Below are 19,720 nucleotides of genomic sequence, written 5' to 3' on the forward strand. Positions count from 1 at the left end.
TTCTGCGTGTTTCTTCTAGTTTAGTTTTTATTTCTGAATTTTTTCCTTTCCTGATCTCTCTCTGCTGTACATCCTCCTGTTCTCTAGTCATCCATTTTCAGAGTTTTCTTTTTGTGATTTCTGCTGCTTATTCATGGCTTCTGCCATTTTCTTAATTCCTCTGAGCTAATTTTGAAATACTGTTATATATTGTTTTTGGTGTGCTCCTTTGTTGGTACATTTTTTGAGCAGTTTTTTCTGACACTTTCTTTGACGAGCCATCAGTCACGGCCCTTTCCTGCTGCTCATGTGTGATGGGTCTGGATGGAGCAGGATGGTATTCTACCTTCAGTGTTTGCGTGTCCCCCCACCTGTGGGCCCCGTGAAGTGTGAAAAGTAGTGTTCGTCTTTGCAGTTACCACTGAAAAATACTCTCCGAGATCAGCTTCCTCGGGCCCCCGCTCACTGATGTGAGGGCTCCCTCTCCACCGCATCAGCTGTGTTCCTGCCTGCTCCCTTGGGATGCTGCTTCCAGCAGTATTTCCTCAGAGTGGGCTCTGTCCTACTCAAAGGGCGAGTTTTTTCTTGTGAGCTCCTAATTACTGGGAACCTAGGCTGACCCAGAATCCTTCGATCTCTTGGCAGCCCTTTAGCCTGTGCCTATGGTCTCTCGGCACTCTCCACAATTCCGAAGTCTGCGAACTTCCGCTCTTTGCACCATCTGTCCCCCGAATCTGCTTGCTGATATATTTTTACTAAGATGTGGTCCTCCTCTTTTAGAGATGAATATTTGTAAGCCACTTCTGAAGTCTGGCTCGTTGGATCATCAAGACTCCTCTTATTTCTACCTCTGCACAGCTGCTGATCCCAGTATATGATCATCTGTATCTATATCTATATATCTATATCTCTTATCTGTCCACACCTATGTCTCCACACAGGACTGCATCTCACCCTACCTACCCAGCTTCTGGGGTTTTGGGTGGTATCTTGTCACCTGGTTTTGTTGAAAATATCGTCCCTTGAGATCTGTTTTTTGTCTATTTCACTGTCCCTCTCTGTAAGGGAACTTTGTGATGCTCAAAACTATGCTGCTGCCACTGCTTTCTTGATTCACTATTTTAAAAAATACGACTATAGACCAAGAAGCACATTTCTCATGAACTCTTTTCCCTGATTCGCTTATTTTCAGCCAAAGTGAAATGTGTCCATTTGGACTCTAGTCAAAAGCACTGGCAAATCCACAAAACCCTCTGCTTCTCTGTTCATCTGCTTATGGGGCTTGTTTTCCTTACAGTCTGTCAGTTTTTCTTCACATCCCGTCCTTGTATGGGTCCCACGAGTGAAGGTGGTTCTCTCTGTGTTTCTCTGTGCAGCACCTGCCTACCAGCTTGATTTTTAGGAATACAAACTCCAACATCACAAATGAAAGGGTGCCTGTGTGTCAGCACAAACGTCACAGAGTGGTATAAAAAGATGGCTGCATTTTTCCTCACGGGGATATAAAGATACCCAACTGGACAGTCTTATGCACTGAGTTGTCATCTGCAGAAGGGTCTGCGCAGGTACACTTAAGACTCAAGGTAATGTTATGGGAGGCTGACCAGAGAAATCCTGGTACTTCACATTTTCTTTCAGCCGAATGACATTTCAACCCTGAGGATGACAAATGTTTCAAAGGAGTGTTTTTTTTGCTGTTAATATTTTTTAGCGGTGAAAAACAATTTCCTACTTTTAATGTGAAATAGAAAATATCAGTGATTGGAAAGATAAAAAATCAAGAAAATATTTAAGCAGGTGAAAGAAAGATAATGAGACTATATAAGTATATACTCTTAGACAAAAAGAAAAGGAGACAGAAATTTTGATAAGTTTGACTTTTAGACTCGAGCGTCTCAAAACTGAATAGCCTATTTGCAAGGGATAAAGAAATTTGGATATCAACTAGACCATCTTTATAACACTCATTATAAAACTCTCTGAAAACACTCCTGCAGCATGTGGAGGACATACAGCAACGAAACACAGCAGCTTGAGGTTATATGTGCCCAGAGTCCAGGAGTACACACACGTTAAGTCCCAAATGGGGATGGTTTGAAAAGGTTCTAGGGACACTCAGCTTCTTATTCATTGCAGAGAAAATATAGTCTTCTTAGTGGTAAACTGCTTTTACCTCAAAGCATAGTCGTGTTCCATGTGTTCTTTTTCTACGTGTGAAAATGATAGTAATTAAGGAACAGTGCATTTTACACACACTGGGAAACATGAAGTGATCCTGTCAGTTTGATGTATTAACATTATACTTTAATAAATCTTCATGATTGAACATTTTAAGCTTACTTCCTGAGATAAACCTGACTTTTTGGCAAGTGTGGAAACCTGTTCACGTAGCTCTCAGGAAGTGTAGGAAGGTGGGCTGTGTCTTCAAAGGTTTCCTGACTCAGCCTGAGTTTCTGTGATGAGAGCTCGTTTTCCAGGCACCAGTTAATGTCTCTTTAGTTTTCATGATAAAATGGAAACAACGATGTGCCCAGAATCAGTGACTGGTTTCCATTGCTTTTGGTTTGGATGTTAGGGAATAAAACAGGACAGAGTGGGAAACTGTGTAATTTGTTATTGCTTAACTGAGCAATATTTTTTAAGTAGTGTTAAATTCAAAAACAAAGAGTATAAAATACGGAGAACAGAGATTCCTTCTGTTTGACTGACAAACTTGTGAAGATATACAACCACACATGTTGTTCCTATTCAACATTTTTTCAACATAGTAACAGTTAATGAAATGATACTTTAAAATTTCTCTATTGCTGGTTTTTACTCTAAAAACTAGAACTTTCTGTTTTGGTTTTCCCACATTTGCGAAAACCAGGTTGGTCTCTATATTTATGAGATTATGCTGTGTGAATAAAAACAACTTCTACAGATAGTGAGCTGATGGAAAATTATTTCTGAACAATGAGTACCATATTATAATCACAAATGACAATCTCTTAACAAAAAACTTGGCCAAGATCAACGTGAGAACATGAAGGTGAGTAATTTAAAAATTATTAAGTCCAAGCAGGCCAGCGTGTAACAAATTCTTGAGACGGTATTTAATCATTATCTGGACTTTCTGCTTTTAAATTATACTTCCGTTTAATACTGCCAAGGAGCACCTGGGGAACAGTTTTCATTTTAATTGCAAAACGTCCTGTATATCCATGAACAAGCCATGTCAAATAAAACAATCCGTTTAATTCCATAAAATCAATACCACGCAGAACATTTTTATTTGCTTAAAGTTTGATGTCAAATGTATTACTTAAACAAAAAATAGTTTGAAAAGAATCTCATAAAGGAAGTTTTAGGTACTGTGAAGGAGAAGGCTCTTGCTTCAAAGGCAATGAGATCATGAAAAAAGTTAGGGAAGAATCTGCTGTGTAAGATAAATATATGGAATAACAAGAATGAGATGAGATATAAAAGATCTGAGAGGTAGGCTGGGTAGAACAATAGCTGAATGTATATGTATATGCATGCTCCTGTGTGTGTGTGTGTGTGTGTGTGTGGGTGTGTGTGAGTGCACGTGTGTGTTTAAGTGTAAAGAGATGTCCTAAAGTCCAGGAAGCACTGAAGATGAAATTTGGTACACTCAATGTCTAACTGTTCTTAAATAGCTTTATGGACGTGTCTTTTATTTACTATAAATCATCTGAATTATAGAGCTGTGCAAGTGTCACCACAAGACACTTACATTTTCCTCATCACATAGAGTTTCCTAGTGCCCATTAAATACAACTCCTTACAGATCTGGTCTTGAAATCCTCACACCCCCACCCAGCCCCAGAAAGTACTGATCTGCTTCCTGTCTCTGTAAATTTGTCTTTTTTAGACTCTACATTAAACGGTATCATAAAATATGTAGTCTTCTGTGTCTCACTTTTTTCACTTAGTATAATGTTTTCGAGGTTCTTCTATTTTGTACCGTGTACCAGTAGTTTGTTTCTTTCAGTTGCTGGTTTTCCATTGTATAGATATATCACATTTTGTTCATCCATTCATCAGGTGATTGTAATTTTGGAGCATTTCCAGTTTATTTTTTTTGCTATTATGAATAATGCTCCAATCGACATTCACATGTGAGTGTCTACGTGGACATACGTTAGCGTTTTCCTGAATAGATAGGGGTGGAGTTTCGAGTCCTGTGGCATAGGTTTAACATTTGGAGCAACTGCCAAACTCTTTTCCAAAGTGGCTGCACCTTTTTACCTCCCTACCAGCAATGAATGAAGCTTCCAGATTCTCTACATCCTTGCCAAGGCTTGTTATTGTCCATCCTTTTTTCCCTCCTGGAGGATATGCAATGGTATCTCATTGTTGCTTTAATCTGCATTTCCCTAAAGATTAATGATGCTGAGCATTTTTTCATGTGCTTTTTGGCCACTTGTGTACATTGTTCGATGAAATATCTATTCAAATCTTTTGCCCATATTTAATTGTTTTTGTCATTATTATTGAGTTGTATTTTTTTATATTTCACATATTAGTCCTTTACCAGATATATAATTTGCAAATATTTTCTCCTAGTCTGAGACTTACCTTTCTTGATAGTGTCTTTTGACACTATTTTAAGTGTCTTTTAAAATCGTTGATGAATTCCAATTTGTCAAGTTTTTTAAAAAAATGGATTGTGCTTTTGGCATGATGTCTAAGAATTCTTTGCTCAACCAAAGGACATGGAGATTGTCTCCTACGTTTTATTTTAGAAATTTTACAGTTCTTCTCTTCCAGTTGTATTGAGATATACCTGACATACAGCACTGTATAAGCTTAAGGTGTCTGGCGTAAGGATTTGACTTGCATACATCCTGAAACGATTATCACAATAAGTTTAGTGATCATCCATCAGCTCATGTATTAATTAAAGAAGTAGAAAATTTTCTTTGTGATGAGCACTCTTAGGATTTCCTCTCTTAACAACTTGCAGGCATAACAGACAGCCGTGTTAATTACACTGATCATGCTGCACTGTTACTCCCTAGCATTTCTTTATCTTATAACAACTTTTGTATATAACAGACAGCGTGTTAATTACACTGATCATGCTGCGCGTTACTCCCTAGTATTTATTTATCGTATAACTTGGAGTTTGCAGTCCCTTTTGATGGCCTTCGTCCAGTTGCCCTCCCTCCATCCTCCATCTCTGGTAACCACAAATCCGATCGCTTTCTCTCTCTCTCTCTCTTTTTTTTAGGGTCTGTTCAAATCTTTTTCTCACTTTTAATTTGTTTTCTTATTATTGAACTTTTAGGGCTCTTTATATATTCTGATATGTCCTTAATCAAATATGCATTTTTCAAATATTTTTCTCAGTATGTGTTTTTTTGCCTTTTTCTTCTTTTTCTATTTTATTTGTTGAAACTCTTACATTTAGGTCTGTGGTTCATCTTAGAGGTAATTTTTGTATGATGGAAGGCCCTTAAGTTCTGTTTGTTGTTGCTGTGGTGGTGGTTGATGATGCCACAGAGTTCTATGGTTTTTATCTGAAGTTCAGGAGTTTGGCAAAAGCAAAAATGCTGTATGTCAATTATATCTCAATAGAACTGGGCGGGGGGGACCCTGCCAGCTGAGCCAGGCCAAATTACTGACCCACATAATTCTAAGCAAAGAAAACAAATGCTGCTTTAAGCCACTTAATTTGTGGTGGTTTGTTATGTAGTGATTGATAGCTGAAATGATATATCATATTCACTTTATATTTTCTCTGTAAACAGTTATGCCTGAACAGGACATCTTGTAACAGATGTTACAGGAATTTTTACTTTACTTCAAAATTGTTAAGCATATCTCATATCAGAAAGTATAGGCTTTCTGATCTTTTGTACAGATATATATCTTTTGTATACTTTTTTGGTACAGTAGTCCCTCCTTATCCACAGGGGATACATTCCAAGACTCCCAGTGACCCCTGAAATCAGAGCACCAAGCCCTGTATATACTATGTGTTTTTCTATACACACGCACCTACAATAAAGTTTAATTTATAAATTAGGCACAGTGAAAGGCTAACAGTAACTAATAGTAAGTTATGACAATTATGATTGTATTGCCTCTCTCTCTCACAAAATAACTTATTGTTCTGTACTCACCCTTCTTCTTCTTGCGATGACGGGAGGGGAAGTGAGGTGAATGACACAGGCATTGTGATGTGGCATTAGGCTACTACTGACCTTCGATGATACGTCAGGAGAATTAGCTGCTTCCAGTGATGCTGGGTCATCAGCTGTGACCACGTGGATGGTTGGATCGACGAGGTCGATGGCTGGGGATCCCAGGCAGGTCAGAGCTGGATGGAGAGAGATTTTATCACGTGACTCAGAACAGACACGCAATTTAAAACCTATGCATGGTTTACTTCTGGAAGTTTCCATTTAATATTTTTGGACCACAGTTGACTGTGGGTAACTGAAACCTTGGAAATCAAAATTGCAGATAAGTGGGGAGGACTACTGTATAGATATATAACTTTTGTATACTTTTGTATAGATCTTTTGAACTTGTGCTTATCAAGTTTGACATTTATGTCAACGTTAGTGAAATCAGTATTGCTTTTGTGGGATTGTATATGACTTTTAAAGCTGTTGGCTGTAAATATATTAGATTCGCGGCTCAAGTTAACGTCTATCAAAGTGGCATTTTTTGCTTCTGTTGCCTGCAGTACCTCTTTGAGAAAAATGCAACTTTTTGGAAGAAGGGGAAAACTACTTTTCATTACAGATTCTTTAATCAACAGCAATCAACTCTGCCTTTTTTTTTTTTTTTTTTTTTGTGCCCCCGAGAGAACCCGAGGCCTCTCCTTGCTCGGAATGCAGACCAAGCCAGGGCCAGGTGCCAGGTGCCGGGTGAGACCAGGAGGAGGGAGATGAGCATTGGCAGGCTGCATCCATCTCCTTCCAGATCTGTGGGCTGGGATCAGGGCTGGGAGGTAGCCTCTGGACAGAAATAGCCCTCATTTGTCGACACTGCTTTGTGCCAGACTTGAGAGGTAATTTGTGTTTTTTTGTTGTTGTTGTTGTTTTTTTGCGGTACGCGGGCCTCTTACCGTTGTGGCCTCTCTCGTTGCGGAGCACAGGCTCCGGACGCGCAGGCTCAGCGGCCACGGCTCACGGGGCCAGCCGCTCAGCGGCACGTGGGATCTTCCCGGACCGGGGCACGAACCCGCGTCCCCTGCATCGGGCGGACTCTCAACCACTGCGCCACCAGGGAAGGCCCAACTCTGCCTTTTATAACCACTTGCAAAGAAAATGATTTTTAATTTCCCATTTCCAAAATGCCCTAATGTAATAGATTTCTAATTACATAACTGAAAAAGTAACACCTTCCAATGGTTGCTCAGACATTAGGGTATATAGGTGTGATTACCAAATGTGTCTTGTTTTCCTAGACACCAAATGCTAAATCTATTAGGATTTCCTGCTATTCTTCTGAATGTTGAAGACTGTTTATGTAAATTGAAAAGGTCAATGTATAGACACATTTCTGTGACTTTCTCTCTCTTAAAAGTATAGACTTGATAAAATAAAATGGAGGAAAAATGAAATTTTTAAATAAAATTCCTGCGCAGTTCAAATCTGTAATTTCTTCTTACACTGAATACAAGTTATTTTTGCTATAGTTACCTAAATAAAAATATGTCCATGTAACTGTTAACAGAACATCATATTTTTAAGTTGTTTGAGGAACTATATGCATTTAATTAGTTCAAAGTTAAATTACCTACCATAGTGCTTTACTATATAGCCACTTAGATTCTAGGAGCCCAACACCTACATACAAGCTTGAAGAAGATTCGACAATTGATTATAAGAACACATTTTTAAAATAGTGTAGCCCAATGAATATTACTTTTGTATTTAAAGTAGCAAGAATCTGAAAAGGCCATCCAATGGAAAATATGTGAAGTAAATATTTCTTATATTCATTCCTACTTGGAAACAGCTTTGGAGTAGGATTTGTTCAGTTATAATTTTGTTTCATCTTAGCATGTTTCTGGCCCGAGAAAATTTTCACCTTGACAGATCATAGAGTAGAAAGATTCCTTTTGTATATAATGCAAATATTAGACACTTAGGGAAGGGGGTGGAGGAGGAGGGTTCAGACCCCAAGTTTCTTCATAATATTTCTCCCAAATGGACTCTGCAGAAACTTAAGAAGATTGAGTCTAAACCTGAGGTGCGGTCTTATTTGTCCTCAAAGATGTGATGGCTATATTTCTAGGCAGGCAATTTCACTGAAAAGGTTGGCTCTCCTTTTATTTTAATCTGAATGAGTATGCTTTGTTTTCTTTTTTAAAATAAATATTCATTCTCCTTTTAGCGATCCCTCTGAAGTCAATGTAATTCTTCCTTTCAAAGGTTTTTCTGTGTTTGGGCTATGGTGAAGTTGTGACTCTACTGGCCTGCCGCTCTGCGGTAAGCGAGCTGGGAAACTGAAGGAAGCTTGTAAGAGAGAGAGCGAATCTCCTCTGCGTTCCGCCTGGAAGATGGCCGTTACAGTGTGTTCTACAGACCGAGGGCACCTGCATCATTTGGAAGATTTCTCAAAATGCAGAATCTAGGGCCTCACCTGAGACCCACTGAATTTGAGTCTGTACAATGACAAGATCCCCCCTGGGACCCTAAAATTGACATGCACTCCCCTAGCAGAAAGCACTAGATAAAACCCACCAGCCTTCCCCTCCCCAGCGGCCCTCAGAAGGACCTCCCTCTTCTCTGGGGTACCACTAAGAAAAAAACAGAGGCAAGCAGCTCTGGCAGTTTGCTTCCACTAGGTCTGGCTTTGGGGAAACAGTTTAATTTCCAGGCTTCTGTTTGCTCTTTGTCAAATGACCTAGTATTTTGTGACATACCTCTTGCGGGTTAGAATGTTATGACTTACTCTTATTTGTTAACACTGAGCCCAAATCATTATTTAGGAAGAAAAAAGAAAAAGTCTCCTTTACCCAGGGGACAAACATTCACTTCACCAGCACATACTTATCCTAGTTTAACCCATGCCAATTAAATTAATTTAATTTGTTTCAATTTAAGCTACCATACACTAGAGTGATACAATTACAGTTGCCGCTGAAACATATTCTTAGGTAAAAATAAGCAATCATTCATATATTAGTTGATTTACATATATTTTTCCAAAGGAAAAATTGTAATGAACTGCTATTCATTATAGTTAGAATACATCATGTCTTTAGTTAGTTAGCTTCTAGGAAACTACTTGAGATTATAGTATACGATAAACTTTCTCCTGCAGATATATAAAGATGTACATACTTAAATTTATCTTTAAAACTCAAAGAAGAATACTAAAAACAAACATGAAATATATTTTGATTTACAAATTTACAAAGCTCTTCACCCACATAAGTTCATTAAAATATGAAATCTATGCAACTTTCCATTTTATCCTTCTATCCTTATCCTTTTATCCTCATCTTCCTTTCCATGCTATCCTTCGTAAACTGGCTCTTATTGTAGATTTTGTAAATTTCTTTGAGATCTTTCATTTAAAGCATCATAAAAGTGGGTTTATTGTCATTTATTATGCCACAGATATATCTAGGATAATTGTTTCATAATTGCTCCTGTATGTTAGTGTTCTAAGGGTTCAGGTTAAGGAAATCGCTGTGTTTCCCCAGAATTCCTTCTCACTACATATGTTAAGTCCAGTATGTTCAGCCTGAGTTGACATAAGGTGCAGACACTGAGGCACCAGTTTACCAGGGCTGATAACACTTAAGACTGATATTCTTATCTGATATCTCACTTTCAAGATATATGAGACACTGTAGCCTTTGGCATACGAGCTCCAGATTACCTCTTAGCATCTAACATGATTTTAAATAGCTTAGTGACAAAACATGATAAACGATTGAGGATAAACATTGTAAAAGAGCTAAAATTGGTCCTGGGAATAACGTGAAAGGCATTTAAATACTAAGAAGCGTCACTTCTTTCAGAATAAAATCAAGGAAAGTTGAACACTCTTTTCCATGATGTACCCTTTTACTTGATAGTGAGATGTATCTCAATCCCTGAACATACACATTTTTTCAATATTGGTAGTTAAAAACCCACCACAAACAAAAGCTTAGGTATAATGACCAATCATTATTAAATATTTAATAATAAATAAATAAATAATATAATAAATGTATAAATAATATTTAATAATGACTAATCATTATTAAATATTATTTTTAATGATAATTTTAAAATAATCAATAGGGCACTGAAATAAAAAGTACTTTAATACTATGCCTCTATTAAATGAAGAACAACTAAAAGCCTCCTTAACTGTATTTCTTTTTTTCTCCTTTTTAAAATAAATATTTCTTGCATACCTATTACGTGTTAGATGCTGCATCAAGCTTTGAAAGGATAAAGACAAATAAAATGTAGTTTATGCCATTGAAAATCCTAGAGTTCAGGAAGGTTGAAGAAAAACCTTAGGAACTATAGATTTATTGTTTTGTTGAAGATGGAACTGCCTTACCAGTGAGCATGTCAAATTAATCTATAAGAAGTTGAAAGCATAGTGATTAATATGGAATAATCATGATTCCATGTGAAAGAATGTCAAATCTTTATTTTAATGTCAAAATTCTATGAGATTAATACTTTTTCAACAAATATGTACGTTACCAAGTGCTATACTCTGTGCTAGGCTTCAGGGATATAGGGGAAACACGACAGACCTGGTTCCTGTTCTTATGGATCTTATGTTCTAGCAACACAGTCAGATGGAAACTAACAAAATAGAAAAATAAGCACAGTAATCACAATTAGCAATAAGGCTGTATGCCACCGACAAGGGGCCACGATATTGGGGTAAGTGAAGGAAAGATTCACTGAAGATTTGAAATTTTAGCTGGGACTTACGCCTAAGTATACACGCCCTCCTACATCTGGACTATGTTTACACGAGATCACAAGCTGTTGTTTGGTATCTGTTATTATCAGCTGAACTGAATGTGTGATGGGTATAGAAATCCTGTCTCTTCTCTTTTTTATCTTACTCTCTGGAAACATCTCTTTGTTACACACCAAACATTCTGTATATGTATAGCATTTAAGTTGAATGCATTCTTTATATATTTTTAAAAATTTCTTAGTGTGGGTGGCAGAGTGAAAACAATTCTCCAATAAAGAGACAGTTCATCCCCCTCTAATTCAATGATGTGTGTTCTATATCACTCTGCAACTTCGGGCAATCGAACGACTTCCAACTTGCATTATGTATGTATGTATCTACCTATCTATGTATCTATCTATGTATCTATCTAATCTCCTGATCCAGAGAAAGATGGTGGACTCTATTTAGGGATCACTTCTCACACCTCATTTTCCCCCAGAACCTAGCACTGTGTTTATACATGAGGCCAGTAACGGCTGAGGTTCACAGGACTTGGTTTCTTTCCGAAACCTCATTCAATAGACTCTCTGTCTCTGTAACCAGCAGCCCAGTGTTAACTATCAAAACAAGACATTCCATAGGCTATTAGGACATAAGGCAAGAAATTTGTTGATGAGATCATTCATAATTACATGACTTTAATCCTTTAAAAGTACTTTAGATGCCAAAATGTATGATTTTTTTTTTCATATCTGAACAGGTATTGTGTTGGAGATTTGAGCATCTGAAGGTCTGATGGAAAGATCATCATGACCAATGATTAGTACTGAGACTATGAGAAACAAGCAAAAAGTGAGGATGAGGAACTTTGTTCTTATGAAGTTGGCTATAGTTACTGTGATAACTAACTATTAATGTGTTCTGCTCTAACAATAGTCAAGACTTGGCAATTTCTCTAAATCCTATCTATATTTTCTAAAGGTGCTTCTAATAAGTCTCACTTGGTAGTGCTTTTTTGATCACTTGATCAACTTCCTGCCACAGAAATTTGCTCTTTCTCCAATATTTACTATCTCACTGGACGGCACCACCATCCGCATTGTAGCCCAGGAAACGTTATGAAGCTCCATCCTTGAATCTTCCTTCTCTATTACCCCGATGTCCAGATAATCTGAAATGCTGTCAGTTCCATGCATCTTTATCTTAAAGTGGCTCATTCTTGATATCTTCCTCCAACACCACCTTTCTTTAGCTGAGCCCTTCACTCTCTCCTAGGGGTTTTCTAATGGTCTCTCAGCCAAGACAAATCATTCCTTATATGGCCTCTAGAATTATCGTTCTAAATGCAGATGTGGCCGTCCTTTCCTCCTCAAATACTTTCAATGACCTCACTTCCCTGAAGACAGTTAGGAGCCTCCGCATGTAACTTCCAAGGCTCGCAGTGCTGTGGCTCCCTGATTCCACCCCAGTATTTCCATCATCCCCTATCCTCCCGCCTACCCTCCACCTCCCAACATGCACACCGCACACGCCACGCTACTCTCTGGCGTCCGCCAAACCACTTTCCGTTCTATACTCTCTCTTAACCTAGACCTTCTCTTATCCTGTTACTTTTCCATGGAATGCTCCATTCACTGCTCCCATTTACCCCTCCCTGTCCTTAGAACCAGAACTGGAGAACTTGTTTCTTTTATCGGAATTACCCAGTTACTCTTAAATTTACATCTTCTCCCCTGAGGCTCACTTTATCCCCGCATGGTAAGGCTGCCTGAGGGTTGAACACTGCCTAGGTCACTGTTACAACCTGTAAAACGAGGATGTTTGACGACTGCTAAGTTAATCAATATGAGAAACTTCTCACTGCAGATGGATTTAGAATTCCTTCCACACACATAACCCTGTGAAAACCAAGCAGAGTGCGTGTGATTGGGGGCGGACTTGGAGAGGAAAAGCATGTTAATTTCCAGTGAGATGGGTATCCTGATTTGCATGCAGTCTGCTCTGCATCAGGATGACTTGAAGACCTAGTATAGAAACCAAGGTCTAGCTCCTGGGTTGTTATTCTAGCTAACGGCAGTGATCGTACTGTTGCCCTTTTGTGGATATTTAATAAAAACTCAGAGAACAGCTTGCAAAAGGCAGTACTCATTCCCGCTGAGAGAAAAAGGGAAACAAGTGAATCATCTACTAAGCAATTTCAAATGTTTCTGCTGTAACCTTAAGAGCATAATTTTAACTTTTTGGCACTGGGTGAGGTCGGCCTTAGTGTACTTTGAATTACGCATTATAACTGGAAAATTGGATGCAGGGGTAAAGAGTTTCCTTTTCTCAAAAGTTGTTTAGCCAAGATACACAATCCGTGAACAAGAGTAATTTGGTGAGAACAGTAGTGAAGTGTATACCTGGATAAATACTTGTTTTCCCACGTTCTAAAATACCAAAAGCTTACTTCCTTTAGGTTCCCATTTATATTTATTATTAATTTTATGTCATATTATTTTCATGTATTTTAAACTGCAGACTGGGTAATCTATTTTATTCAGGATATTTAGAAATCTAGGGGGCACCATTTAAAATGAGTATTTCTTGACATGAATAGAATTTTAACAATTACATTTGATTGTGAGGAAATTAGGGTGTACTCAAAGCTTCTAGAGTCTAAAAGACATGCTTAATTTCTAGTTTTAAGAAAGCGATGACAACTTTTCCTTTTTCATACTTCCAGATTCTTCAAGGGCCATTCAAGTCAATTGTTTGCTAATAATTGCATTGGCATTGTGCTGGCTTGAAGTGCGACCAAAGAGAAGCATCTTTCAGTATAGATTACCAACCACACTATTAGCAGTTTAGGCAAGTTAATGACTAATATTGCATTGGTAGAATGGTAATCACTTTCAGGTCATCCAATAAGAACTAACTCCTAACCAAGACAAGAGAATAGTTAAAGAAAGATTATACGAAAGGATGATAGATACAGATTTACAGCAAATAGTTTTAACTGAAATCCAACTATTAGTAAGAGATTATCCGGAAGGGATTTACTTGGGTAACCCCCCATAATTTAGTGCTATTTTTCTTCTGAATGCTACCTAACACATTTCCACTTCTGGAGTATGTAACCTGGGCTAGAAATCTCTCGGGAACCAGCTCCCTCACCATCTTTGTGGTATTTCCTGTTTGAGTCAGACTGGAAATATCCCTAACAGGCTCCACTTTAGGGATTTAGCCCTTCGCTTCCACAAGTAAGAGAACCAAGGGACAAAAGGAGCTGAAACAAGAGAAAGGCAGCCAAACCATGGTTTTGATTTTTCAGAATCTCCTGCTTCGTTTAAGGAGAAAGGTGTATGGATTGTGGTTCCTCAACCAGCCATTATATATAAAACAGTATTTAGATCCTTTCTTTGTCTACTAACTTCATGCATCACTGACTGTAGTTCCATTACAAAGTGCTTGAGTCAAGGTTTGGAAGATTTAGACAGAGACAAGTCTGGAGCTTCGTAAGCAGAACAAGGGTGACATAGCATCATAGTTACATGAGCTATAAATCTGTGAAGAGAAGATGTTGATTGTCACAGGTTCATTTTTATCTTGCTGCAGAGGGCACTGATGGTCAGTGATCTACTTTATTTTGCAGGGCTATTAAAGGAATTCTTAACCATGTGTTGCAATTTTATTTAACAAGTAATGGTGCCCCTTTGAAGAGGCCTTGTACATCCTGTTTGATACCTGAACAAGTCAAGCCAGAACTGAAATATAGTCTAATTTCTCACCTGGGCATAAAAATAAATAAATAAATAAATAAAAATAAATAGAAGGCCAGAAAAGGAGGGGGAGAAAAACAGCAGTTGCCATTCAGGATTTATAAAGAATAGTTACCTTTGACAGCTAAGATATATAACCACTTATCTTCCCTGCTGGTCAAAGATAATTTCCTCTGGTTCTTTCTATTTGAATCCACCCAATAACGTATAAGGTGTTTTTCTCTTAAGATAAAAAGGTAGTCTCTGAAATTATATGAAATTTAAATGATTTAAGTCCTAGTTAGAAAATTTAGCTTGAAATGTAATGGTGATCGTCGCCTTATATTTCAATAATATTTCATTTCCCACACCTGCCTTCAAGGGCTGTTTCAATCATGAATAACAGTTGGGGAGAAAAACGATAAACATTATGTGTGCAGCAAAGGTCTTAGTAGTTATGAGCCAAGCTGGAAAGAGGAACAACTCTCACTGCAGAGCTGGACCCGGCGGGGAGCCTGGAGTTCTGCCCTAACAATCCCGAACTCTGCAACTTTATATGCTCTTTGTGGTTTTAAAAAGACTTGATCTTTCTAATATTACATTCTGAAAGCCAGCCTAATAGATACTCTATTTCTGGAGAGCTTTGTAGCCAGAATGATGGAAAATTCTTGTGGCTGTTGCCGTGCTTCTCGGCGAAAGAGCAAAGCACAGCGTTAAGTGTGGCTGTTCTGCGTGAAGTCTGCACATCCACTGACAGTGGTGCCGGGGTGGAGCCTTCTTTATGCCGTAGGAGAGGAGAAGCATTCTTTCCAGCAGCTGGAAGGTGGCTCCGGGCTTTGCCAGAGTGCTTGGTGTGAACCTGGGAAAGTCAGTGCAGAGTTTGGTGAAGGAAGGAGAGGGAGCTGGCACTTTCCAGTTGAAGCAGGTGTGGCCCCGTGCGATGTGACGCGATGTGAGAAAAGGGAGGAGACTTCATGGTCAAATCCATCACCTTATCGTATAGACTTAAGCACATCCTGTTTTCCTTCATTCTCTTTCCATGTGTCACTGATCATCTGATGTTTAGCACAAAGAGCTGGAGGTGCTCGGTCTCCTTGCTCTATATCCCCAGCATTCCTTCACCCCAACTTAATTCTCCTCACTTATTTTCCAAGAAATCAATCACTTTCTACCCCCTCCTCGGTTCTACAGCCACCTGAGCACCTCTGAAGGCTCATGATCGATCTCCGCTGCACAAAGGGCTCGAGGTCCCCTCCTTTAAAGGTATAGGAAGTGCAGGATTTTAAAGTCAATTCTCTTTATTTTCCTTTCCCACGCATTTCAGATCGTCACTGAGAGGGGTGTAGACACGTAAACAGAGCAATTTCCCTTCCTTAACAGCCCCACCCAATGCAGGCAGCAGCTACAATGAGCTTGGCTCTAATCATCCCGCCTTGTCTTTGTTTCAGAATTGTGTTCTTTAACATGATTCAGTTCAGCAAAAGAAAACCGTCACGTGCTTGTTTGTTTGTTTGTTTGTTTTTGCGGTCCGCGGGCCTCTCCCTGCTGCGGCCTCTCCCGTTGCGGAGCGCAGGCTCCGGACGCGCAGGCTCAGCGGCCACGGCTCACGGGCCCAGCCGCTCCGCTGCACGTGGGATCCTCCCGGACCGCGTCCCCTGCGTCGGCAGGCGGACTCGCAACCTCTGCGCCACCAGGGACGCCCCCATCACGTGTTTTTGAGAGGCTATGACAAGGATCTCTGCAAGATAATGCTCTCTCAGGTCAAGTCCCTGAAGATCACGCGTTTACGGTCTACCCAGAAGGGTTAGAGACCTATCAGAAGCAGGGGAATTCATTACCCATAGAAAGCAAGTGAGTGTTGAATGCTAAGTGATGAATCGGTGCTACAGAATATACGAGCTGTGCTTTCTCAGTGTCCAGCACTTCTTCATAGCCTTCATCGCAATTGTCATGAAAGGACTTATCTGGATATCATTTGTTTAACATCTTGTCTTCACCCTGCACCAACCCTTGCTCCAGGGTCCTTGCTGGAGTTTTGGTTGCCAGCGTATCCCAAGCGGAGAACCGTAAATCCAGAAATTCAGAGAAGGAAGCACCCCTGTCATCTGGGCCGATTCCCAGCCGCGGCCACCAGGGAAGGCTTCTCAGAGGTGCTTCAGACCCAGCGGAGGGAAAGTCCAAAAATTGCCATGGATTAGTCATGTCAGCCTAAACCTCTGTCTACGCCACAAGCTTGTAATGACATACTTCTTTATCTGGGAATCCCCAGCCTGTTGTCAGAATCAGGAAATGGTGGATGCCTCCCATCCCGGTGTGGCTTGGACAGACTGCCAGTATCATCTGGCTTGTTCCCATGTGTGGCCCAGATTCAACTCACCCCAGAGACGTATCAAGTGTCCACGGGTTCGGTATGGGTGAAGGCAGCCTGGGATCCCAGGCAGCCCCAGAAACCTGGGTGGTTATGACTGTTTACAGTTTGAAAGGAGCCCCGGGCAGCACCATTCCACTGAAAGTCCTTTCTCTCTTCAGTGTAATAGTTCTCTGTCTTCCATTCTTGTTTCCAACTCTCCTAGGATTCAGGAGAACATGAAAAAGAAAACTATAACCAGCCTTTCTGTGGGATTCATAACTTTGTGTACAGCGTAGGCTGAACTAGGAAGAAATCGTTGAACCGTAAACAGGCTTTTTAACCTCCTCGGCTGCTCCCGGAGAAGAGAAGCGGGCAGCTGGTAGAGCATCTCGGCGCCGTTCCCTCTAACCTCGCTCTGCAGGAAGAGAATGCCATCTCCACCCAGCTGTGCTGTGGCCACCACGCATTAAGATGCACAAAGAGCAGTCTAGCCTTTGAGTCTTTCTTTTCATATTTCTCCAGACAGCTTCAGTCCAAATAAGGTTCTCCCTCCTCCTGAGATAATTCCTAACGTTTCTAAATAGGTTTCCAATTCCCCACTAATTCCACTCTCAGTAATGAGCACCACATTTCACAAATGGGCCAGTGGGTCGTACAGATGCACATTTTATAACTGTATTTCGTTTCGCTTGAAATACTTTTAGGAACTATGGAAAAGGAGTGGTTGATTTAGAAATCAGGGGTAAACACAACCTTACAATTATCACGTGAATATGGGGCATTAAGAAAGATTAAAAACATCACCACTAGCAACATTCAAGTTATTCCACTCTTCCTTCATGCCTTGAAATACTATGCATTTCGTTCCACTCATGTGGTTTTGGGCTCCATTTAAAAAGTCACTTTAAGAGTCTTTTGAATATTTCCGGTGGTGATAGAAATTTGTTCTTTGAGGATTGACTTTAATTTAGGGAATCAAAAGATAGAACTAGCCCAGTGAATAAGGTGGATGATCATGGTAGGTGATACCAATTTAGTTTTAAAAATAAAGGGAAATGGAAAAGATTTTCTCCACAAGGTTTTTTACGCTATAGCATCTGCAGGCTAATACAGTAACCTTGCCAAATGCCTCTTTTAAGAGGCTGACCCTAGATTGGTAGGTTTTTTCCTCTTTTCATACAAATTCTATGTATTGTGGTTTTATTTATGCTCCAGTTTGTACGGAATTATGTCCCTAAATAATGCTGCTGGAGCTTGGTCTTATGAGATTCCTGGAATTCTAGTCCACTTCAAACAAGTACTTAATAGATCAAACTAAGATAATTAAATTGTGCTTTTGCTTTGCAGAACACTGAAAGCAAAATCGCTCCTATATTGCTAAAATCATTTTAAATGCTTTTGGAAATGTTAAATTATCTGTAGGTGTGCACACTAGATTCTTCGTTCAAGTCCAGTTGGTACCTTACATTGTTTTGGTCACTCTTAGAACATGGGTTCAATTAAAGTTGCCTGACAGGGGAAAATCAACACTCTCCAAATATGCAGGCAAAGCTTTCATCCACAGGGCAGAGGAATCAATTGCTCTCCTTCTTGGCTTCAGCCGTCCCTTTGTTTTCACTTTTCTTCCCCCCAGGTTCACACTTAAGGCCCCTTTTAATGCTGTGTGTCCACCACCTTTTTCCTGTTATTGTGTTTCTTATTATAGGCTGCCCTCCTTAGAACTCTTATCTTTTCATCATCTCCTCATCCTTTTCATTGAGATGAACTTACCAGAGGCAGAGAAGGACTGAATGGGCTCTGTCCCTACCTGAAAGGGGACCACACCACAATCTGTTAAAATAAAGGATGACTGTCCAATGCATTTACCCTTGTGTGTGGCTTTATTATTGTTATTTGAACTGCAACCCAGAATGGAACTTTTTTAAAATTTCAAAGACTTTTTTCTTTTTTAACCTCCAAGCCTTTTTAAAAACAAAATCTAAGTTTGGACCTTAATGTGTCAACAGGTCTCTTTTACATTATTTTTGGCTAAAGCCAGAAACAAATTGTGTTGAAAAGTATTATGAGGACACCTCTCCTTCTAAGATTTCTAGCTCAGTAGAGTAGACTCCAGAGGTTTGGATTAATCAGGTAAGCCTTAGAAAAACATCCACTGTTTTAGACGATCTGCTTAACCAAATCCCAATGCTGAACTGCTAGAGGTTTTCTTATCTAGAATGAACTTTGTGTTAGGGGAGTGACCTGATGAACTACTACTTATACATGAAGGGAATCTGAAACCTCACAGTTATACTTTTAATAATGTGGCCAAGAAAGTTACGTTCGTACATGTTTCTAAGACCAATATATATTTTGCAAGATGCCCGTCTCTGACATGATTAAAATATGAACTATGTGACTGAATTAACCTAATTATTCCATAATAAAAAAAATACTATTTTTTATCAAACTAGTCATTTTGAGATTACTTAAAAATATATTTTACGAGAGAGGAGCTTCAAGATGGCGGAACAGTAAGACGCGGAGATCGCCTTCCTGCCCACAGATACATCAGAAATACATCTACACGTGGAACAACCCCTACAGAACACCTACTGAACGCTGGCAGAGACCTCAGACCTCCCAAAGGCAAGAAACTCCCCACGTACCTGGGTAGGGCAAAAGAAAAAAGAATAAACAGAGACAAAGAATAGGGACGGGACCTGCACCAGTGGGAGGGAGCCGTGAAGGAGGAAAGGTTCCCACACACTAGAAGCCC

The 19,720-nt window shown here is 39.5% G+C and overlaps 1 long non-coding RNA gene across 5 annotated transcripts in view; it reads right to left on the reverse strand.

Moving 5' to 3' along the window:
• Positions 1-19,720, reverse strand: part of LOC102988496 (uncharacterized) — a 132,864-nt gene that overhangs the window by 29,005 nt on the left and 84,139 nt on the right. For 4 of the 5 annotated variants that reach the window (XR_008616160.1, XR_008616161.1, XR_008616159.1 and 1 more), the window contains one exon: positions 6,192-6,307. This is a non-coding gene — a long non-coding RNA (uncharacterized lncRNA). Of the gene's footprint in view, positions 1-6,110; positions 6,308-19,720 lie in introns of all 5 variants that reach the window. The other variant, XR_003677716.2, reaches the window with a different exon arrangement.

This window comes from Physeter macrocephalus, chromosome 20 (genome assembly GCF_002837175.3).
Source record: "Physeter macrocephalus isolate SW-GA chromosome 20, ASM283717v5, whole genome shotgun sequence".
In the NCBI taxonomy this organism is placed as follows: domain Eukaryota; kingdom Metazoa; phylum Chordata; class Mammalia; order Artiodactyla; family Physeteridae; genus Physeter; species Physeter macrocephalus.